Here is an 8,107-nt window from a genome sequence, read left to right on the forward strand (position 1 = left end):
TAACATATTCCTGCTTAAATAACTTTTTTACATAGGGATTAAGCATTTAGAACGATACATTGTTTAAAGTAAGGGCACTTTACTCTTGACATTTTACGGTTTTTTCAATTTTCTGAAAAATCCTATCATTAGATTTTTTTAAAAATACGATATTCTTGCTTAACTAACGTTTCTACATAGGGATTAAGCATTTAGAACGAAATCTAATGTCAGAAAATGGCACTTTACTCTTGACATTTTTCGGTTTTTTCAATTTTCTGGAAAATCCTATCATTAGATTTTTTTAAAAATACGATATTCTTGCTTAACTAACGTTTTTACATAGGGATTAATCATTTAGAACGAAATCTAATGTAGGAAAATGGTACTTTACTCTTGATCGGTACGTTGGGACTTTGAAAATATTCGGGCGTTCCAATCGCTCGTCTGTTGCATCATAGCGCGTCTCGGCGCAATCGACCGATTCGCTCGATCCATTATTTTCGATTTACGGCTAAAATAAATTTTTCTAATTTTTTTCAATAACATATTCCTGCTTAAATAACTTTTTTACATAGGGATTAAGCATTTAGAACGATACATTGTTTAAAGTAAGGGCACTTTACTCTTGACATTTTACGGTTTTTTCAATTTTCTGAAAAATCCTATCATTAGATTTTTTTAAAAATACGATATTCTTGCTTAACTAACGTTTCTACATAGGGATTAAGCATTTAGAACGAAATCTAATGTCAGAAAATGGCACTTTACTCTTGACATTTTTCGGTTTTTTCAATTTTCTGGAAAATCCTATCATTAGATTTTTTTAAAAATACGATATTCTTGCTTAACTAACGTTTTTACATAGGGATTAAGCATTTAGAACGAAACCTAATGTAGGAAAATGGTACTTTACTCTTGATCGGTACGTTGGGACTTTGAAAATATTCGGGCGTTCCAATCGCTCGTCTGTTGCATCATAGCGCGTCTCGGCGCAATCGACCGATTCGCTCGATCCATTATTTTCGATTTACGGCTAAAATAAATTTTTCTAATTTTTTTCAATAACATATTCCTGCTTAAATAACTTTTTTACATAGGGATTAAGCATTTAGAACGATACATTGTTTAAAATAAGGGCACTTTACTCTTGACATTTTACGGTTTTTTCAATTTTCTGAAAAATCCCATCATTAGATTTTTTTAAAAATACGATATTCTTGCTTAACTAACGTTTCTACATAGGGATTAAGCATTTAGAACGAAATCTAATGTCAGAAAATGGCACTTTACTCTTGACATTTTTCGGTTTTTTCAATTTTCTGGAAAATCCTATCATTAGATTTTTTTAAAAATACGATATTCTTGCTTAACTAACGTTTCTACATAGGGATTAAGCATTTAGAACGAAATCTAATGTCAGAAAATGGCACTTTACTCTTGACATTTTTCGGTTTTTTCAATTTTCTGGGAAATCCTATCATTAGATTTTTTTAAAAATACGATATTCTTGCTTAACTAACGTTTTTACATAGGGATTAAGCATTTAGAACGAAATCTAATGTAGGAAAATGGTACTTTACTCTTGATCGGTACGTTGGGACTTTGAAAATATTCGGGCGTTCCAATCGCTCGTCTGTTGCATCATAGCGCGTCTCGGCGCAATCGACCGATTCGCTCGATCCATTATTTTCGATTTACGGCTAAAATAAATTTTTCTAATTTTTTTCAATAACATATTCCTGCTTAAATAACTTTTTTACATAGGGATTAAGCATTTAGAACGATACATTGTTTAAAGTAAGGGCACTTTACTCTTGACATTTTACGGTTTTTTCAATTTTCTGAAAAATCCTATCATTAGATTTTTTTAAAAATACGATATTCTTGCTTAACTAACGTTTCTACATAGGGATTAAGCATTTAGAACGAAATCTAATGTCAGAAAATGGCACTTTACTCTTGACATTTTTCGGTTTTTTCAATTTTCTGGAAAATCCTATCATTAGATTTTTTTAAAAATACGATATTCTTGCTTAACTAACGTTTTTACATAGGGATTAAGCATTTAGAACGAAATCTAATGTAGGAAAATGGTACTTTACTCTTGATCGGTACGTTGGGACTTTGAAAATATTCGGGCGTTCCAATCGCTCGTCTGTTGCATCATAGCGCGTCTCGGCGCAATCGACCGATTCGCTCGATCCATTATTTTCGATTTACGGCTAAAATAAATTTTTCTAATTTTTTTCAATAACATATTCCTGCTTAAATAACTTTTTTACATAGGGATTAAGCATTTAGAACGATACATTGTTTAAAGTAAGGGCACTTTACTCTTGACATTTTACGGTTTTTTCAATTTTCTGAAGAATCCTATCATTAGATTTTTTTAAAAATACGATATTCTTGCTTAACTACCGTTTCTACATAGGGATTAAGCATTTAGAACGAAATCTAATGTCAGAAAATGGCACTTTACTCTTGACATTTTTCGGTTTTTTCAATTTTCTGGAAAATCCTATCATTAGATTTTTTTAAAAATACGATATTCTTGCTTAACTAACGTTTTTACATAGGGATTAAGCATTTAGAACGAAATCTAATGTAGGAAAATGGTACTTTACTCTTGATCGGTACGTTGGGACTTTGAAAATATTCGGGCGTACGCGGCGCGCTCGGCGCTTCGAACAGCTCCGGTGTCCCCATTATTTTCGATTTACGGCTAAAATAAATTTTTCTAATTTTTTTCAATAACATATTCCTGCTTAAATAACTTTTTTACATAGGGATTAAGCATTTAGAACGATACATTGTTTAAAGTAAGGGCACTTTACTCTTGACATTTTACGGTTTTTTCAATTTTCTGAAAAATCCTATCATTAGATTTTTTTAAAAATACGATATTCTTGCTTAACTAACGTTTCTACATAGGGATTAAGCATTTAGAACGAAATCTAATGTCAGAAAATGGCACTTTACTCTTGACATTTTTCGGTTTTTTCATTTTTCTGGAAAATCCTATCATTAGATTTTTTTAAAAATACGATATTCTTGCTTAACTAACGTTTTTACATAGGGATTAAGCATTTAGAACGAAATCTAATGTAGGAAAATGGTACTTTACTCTTGATCGGTACGTTGGGACTTTGAAAATATTCGGGCGTTCCAATCGCTCGTCTGTTGCATCATAGCGCGTCTCGGCGCAATCGACCGATTCGCTCGATCCATTATTTTCGATTTACGGCTAAAATAAATTTTTCTAATTTTTTTCAATAACATATTCCTGCTTAAATAACTTTTTTACATAGGGATTAAGCATTTAGAACGATACATTGTTTAAAGTAAGGGCACTTTACTCTTGACATTTTACGGTTTTTTCAATTTTCTGAAGAATCCTATCATTAGATTTTTTTAAAAATACGATATTCTTGCTTAACTAACGTTTCTACATAGGGATTAAGCATTTAGAACGAAATCTAATGTCAGAAAATGGCACTTTACTCTTGACATTTTTCGGTTTTTTCAATTTTCTGGAAAATCCTATCATTAGATTTTTTTAAAAATACGATATTCTTGCTTAACTAACGTTTTTACATAGGGATTAAGCATTTAGAACGAAATCTAATGTAGGAAAATGGTACTTTACTCTTGATCGGTACGTTGGGACTTTGAAAATATTCGGGCGTACGCGGCGCGTCTCGGCGCTTCGAACAGCTCCGGTGTCCCCATTATTTTCGATTTACGGCTAAAATAAATTTTTCTAATTTTTTTCAATTACATATTCTTGCTTAGATAACTTTTTTACATAGGGATTAAGCATTTAGAACGACATATTGTTTAAAATAATGGTACTTTACTCTTGTGATTTTTCGGTTTTTTTTTATTATTTTGAAAAATAAATTTTTGTAATTTTTTTAAATACGATATTCGTGATCAGTGAACGATTTCACATATGGATTAAGCATTTAGAATCGTGCGGAAGCGTTATTAAAAAAGTTTACTCGATGCGATGGGACTTTGAAAAGTTTGTGAAAATTTTCATATTGGGAAAAAATGTGTAATTTTTTGTCTAGTTTACGGTAATGTAATTTATTTTAATGTTTACTATAAATTTTTTTTTCGTTCGTTCACGCGCTATGTTACAACAGCACGGCCGGGCGGTCTGTTGCCGCGGCGGTTTACACTCATAAGCGCGCGTGCTATTCGGCCGGCGGCGCCGGCGTCCTTGCCGGCCGTTCGGTATCTATAAGAGATACACGGTCCGTGCGAGGCGGACGGAGCAGAGCGGGTTTTGGGCCAATTCTACGATCTCGGTCGAGAAGCTGTCTCAGAGCTCCTTCGGGGCTTCGGTCCTGACTGTTTCGTGCCGTTTACGTTACGGACTTTTCTCCACACAGCGTGGCCACGGGTCGGTGTCTTTGACCGAATGGCCCATATGTGGCAAGCCCTACGTGGTTGGTTACCCGTATGCACTTTGTATGTATACTCGTACTCACTGAGCAATCGACTCTTCTGTCCGAGCGATGGAAAAATTTTTTAAAATGCATCTGTAAGATTTGGAAGCAAATCGTACCAATTGAAAACTGTGGCTAAAATGAATAGCCCAGTGGAGAGAGAAAACTATCAAAAAACTGATTTTTTAAATCAAGAGGTGTCAGAAATCGAAATGCCTAGCGCGAGCGGAAGAACACGCTTTCTCGCCAGTCCAGCATGTGTCCTGTCCGTTCTTCCTCGGCTTGCCGATTTTGCCCAGATCAGAGGTTTCGTGCTTCCGGCGGTCAGAAGATCAGCGTGAGCGTACGCGCTTCCACGACTATGGCATCACCCATGTACTTTTTCCTTTGAATATATTTGAGTACATAAAAAATATTAAAACATATAGAGAGAACTGTGTCTTGGATCTTAAAAATTTGTCAATAGCGATGATATATTATTACTTAACTTGAAGTATTTGTACGTTTTAGCTGGGACGTACATTTATCTTACAAGATGTTAATAGCGAGACTCTTGAAGATAAAATTATCTTGTGATTTTATGAAGGCAAAGATAGAAACGTACGAAGCTGGCGTACGTAGAAAAATGTGATTTTATGATAGAACAAAAATATAATACGTACGTTTTTGGGCGTACGGTAAAATATCTGTATGGTAGAAAAATGAAAGAAATTGAGCGTTAAAGAAGATATGTTACAAGCGCGGAATGTGGCAAAACTTGTACATATTTGAAAGAGAAAAGTGGTGTGTCGACCTGACATATATATATGAAACAGGCGACGATGGAAAAGGATTTAAATTTTGTCCATTTTATATATACATATTGTATAGTTCCCTGGTTGATCCTGCCAGTAGTCATATGCTTGTCTCAAAGATTAAGCCATGCATGTCTCAGTACATGCCGTATTAAGGTGAAACCGCGAATGGCTCATTAAATCAGTTATGGTTTCTTAGATCGTACTAAAATTTACTTGGATAACTGTGGTAATTCTAGAGCTAATACATGCAAAACAGAGTTCCGACCAGAGATGGTAGGAACGCTTTTATTAGATCAAAACCAATCGGTGGCGGGTGTTTACACTCGTCCATCGTTTGCTTTGGTGACTCTGAATAACTTTGTGCTGATCGCATGGTCTTATAGCACCGGCGACGCATCTTTCAAATGTCTGCCTTATCAACTGTCGATGGTAGGTTCTGCGCCTACCATGGTTGTAACGGGTAACGGGGAATCAGGGTTCGATTCCGGAGAGGGAGCCTGAGAAACGGCTACCACATCCAAGGAAGGCAGCAGGCGCGCAAATTACCCACTCCCGGCACGGGGAGGTAGTGACGAAAAATAACGATACGGGACTCATCCGAGGCCCCGTAATCGGAATGAGTACACTTTAAATCCTTTAACGAGGATCCATTGGAGGGCAAGTCTGGTGCCAGCAGCCGCGGTAATTCCAGCTCCAATAGCGTATATTAAAGTTGTTGCGGTTAAAAAGCTCGTAGTTGAATCTGTGTGTCACAGTGTCGGTTCATCGCTCGCGGTGTTTAACTGGCATTATGTGGTACGTCCTACCGGTGGGCTTTGCTCTTCACGGGGCGGTCCAACTAATATCCCATCGCGGTGCTCTTCACTGAGTGTCGAGGTGGGCCGGTACGTTTACTTTGAACAAATTAGAGTGCTCAAAGCAGGCTACCTTCGCCTGAATACTGTGTGCATGGAATAATGGAATAGGACCTCGGTTCTATTTTGTTGGTTTTCGGAACCCCGAGGTAATGATTAATAGGGACAGATGGGGGCATTCGTATTGCGACGTTAGAGGTGAAATTCTTGGATCGTCGCAAGACGGACAGAAGCGAAAGCATTTGCCAAAAATGTTTTCATTAATCAAGAACGAAAGTTAGAGGTTCGAAGGCGATCAGATACCGCCCTAGTTCTAACCATAAACGATGCCAGCTAGCGATCCGCCGAAGTTCCTACGATGACTCGGCGGGCAGCTTCCGGGAAACCAAAGCTTTTGGGTTCCGGGGGAAGTATGGTTGCAAAGCTGAAACTTAAAGGAATTGACGGAAGGGCACCACCAGGAGTGGAGCCTGCGGCTTAATTTGACTCAACACGGGAAACCTCACCAGGCCCGGACACCGGAAGGATTGACAGATTGATAGCTCTTTCTTGATTCGGTGGGTGGTGGTGCATGGCCGTTCTTAGTTGGTGGAGCGATTTGTCTGGTTAATTCCGATAACGAACGAGACTCTAGCCTGCTAAATAGACGTAATTATGGTATCTCGAAGGCTCTCGGCTTCTGCCGGTGGGGTTTTTACTACCAACGTACAAACAAATCTTCTTAGAGGGACAGGCGGCTTCTAGCCGCACGAGATTGAGCAATAACAGGTCTGTGATGCCCTTAGATGTTCTGGGCCGCACGCGCGCTACACTGAAGGAATCAGCGTGTGTTCCCTGGCCGAAAGGCCCGGGTAACCCGCTGAACCTCCTTCGTGCTAGGGATTGGGGCTTGCAATTATTCCCCATGAACGAGGAATTCCCAGTAAGCGCGAGTCATAAGCTCGCGTTGATTACGTCCCTGCCCTTTGTACACACCGCCCGTCGCTACTACCGATTGAATGATTTAGTGAGGTCTTCGGACTGGTGCGCGGCAATGTTTCGGCATTGCCGATGATGCCGGGAAGATGACCAAACTTGATTATTTAGAGGAAGTAAAAGTCGTAACAAGGTTTCCGTAGGTGAACCTGCGGAAGGATCATTACAATGTTCCAATATATCTCAAAGAGAGAGGAGAGGAGGAGAGAAAATGAATTCGATTAGTTTGTGGATAAGAATTCATATAAAAAAAAAAGATATTGTTGAGCCCGCCAGATCATTCGTGCGTGATTTATACACGGCCAGACGCGTATTATATTACACGTATTAGGCCTTTGATCTGCGTTGCGTAGGCCATCTTCTCGATAGAGAGAAAGCCAATGTATTCTTTTTTCTTTCTTTACACACACACACACAGTTGTAGTAGGACAGGGAGGGATGCGAGCGTGCTAATCACGCTTCCTCAAGTCTTCGCTGTGGTGTAAAAAAAAAAAGAAAAAAAGGAATCGTTGGGAAAGTCCAAAGGACGAAAATATCGGGCAGTCTGAAGATAACTTAATGCTCGTTTACATTGGTATCAAGAGAGACCGGCTTGTGTAGCTCGTTTCAATGCTGTGTCGTTGTCATTGACACCCTACTCTGTTGCGCGCTAGTGGCAGCATGAGCGTGGGACGTATATATATATGACACCCAGCTAGAGCCGGCCGTGAGTCCGTCCGGTGTAAATAACGACGAAAGGAGAGAGAAACTTTTCGAATCCAGTATCGGGTTGATAATTGTCCAGTTTGAATATCCATATCCCCGTCGTTTTTGGAGGTGATATACTCTCTGTGTTTCTTCGATAGAAGGCTTTTCAATGTTCTATTCGCTCCGACCGTCGAACTTGCAAGAAAACAGTGGTTTTGGATTTGCTCGTACATATATATATGGTTTCGACGGAAATATCTCGTTCTTTAAGGGACAATTATGTCGTTGTACGACGACTCCCGAATCTCCTTCGCGCGCTGGTTGGAGCTCTTCGGGTATCGGCTTGTTCCGAAATATA

The 8,107-nt window shown here is 38.5% G+C and overlaps 1 non-coding gene across 1 annotated transcript; it reads left to right on the forward strand.

Moving 5' to 3' along the window:
- The first annotated feature begins 5,307 nt into the window (after window positions 1-5,307).
- Window positions 5,308-7,228, forward strand: LOC143261639 (small subunit ribosomal RNA). The gene has a single exon (XR_013035734.1). It is a non-coding gene; the product is annotated as a small subunit ribosomal RNA (ribosomal RNA).
- Window positions 7,229-8,107: the final 879 nt, after the last annotated feature.

The sequence above is a fragment of the Megalopta genalis genome, unplaced genomic scaffold, assembly GCF_051020955.1.
Source record: "Megalopta genalis isolate 19385.01 unplaced genomic scaffold, iyMegGena1_principal scaffold0057, whole genome shotgun sequence".
Lineage (NCBI taxonomy): Eukaryota > Metazoa > Arthropoda > Insecta > Hymenoptera > Halictidae > Megalopta > Megalopta genalis.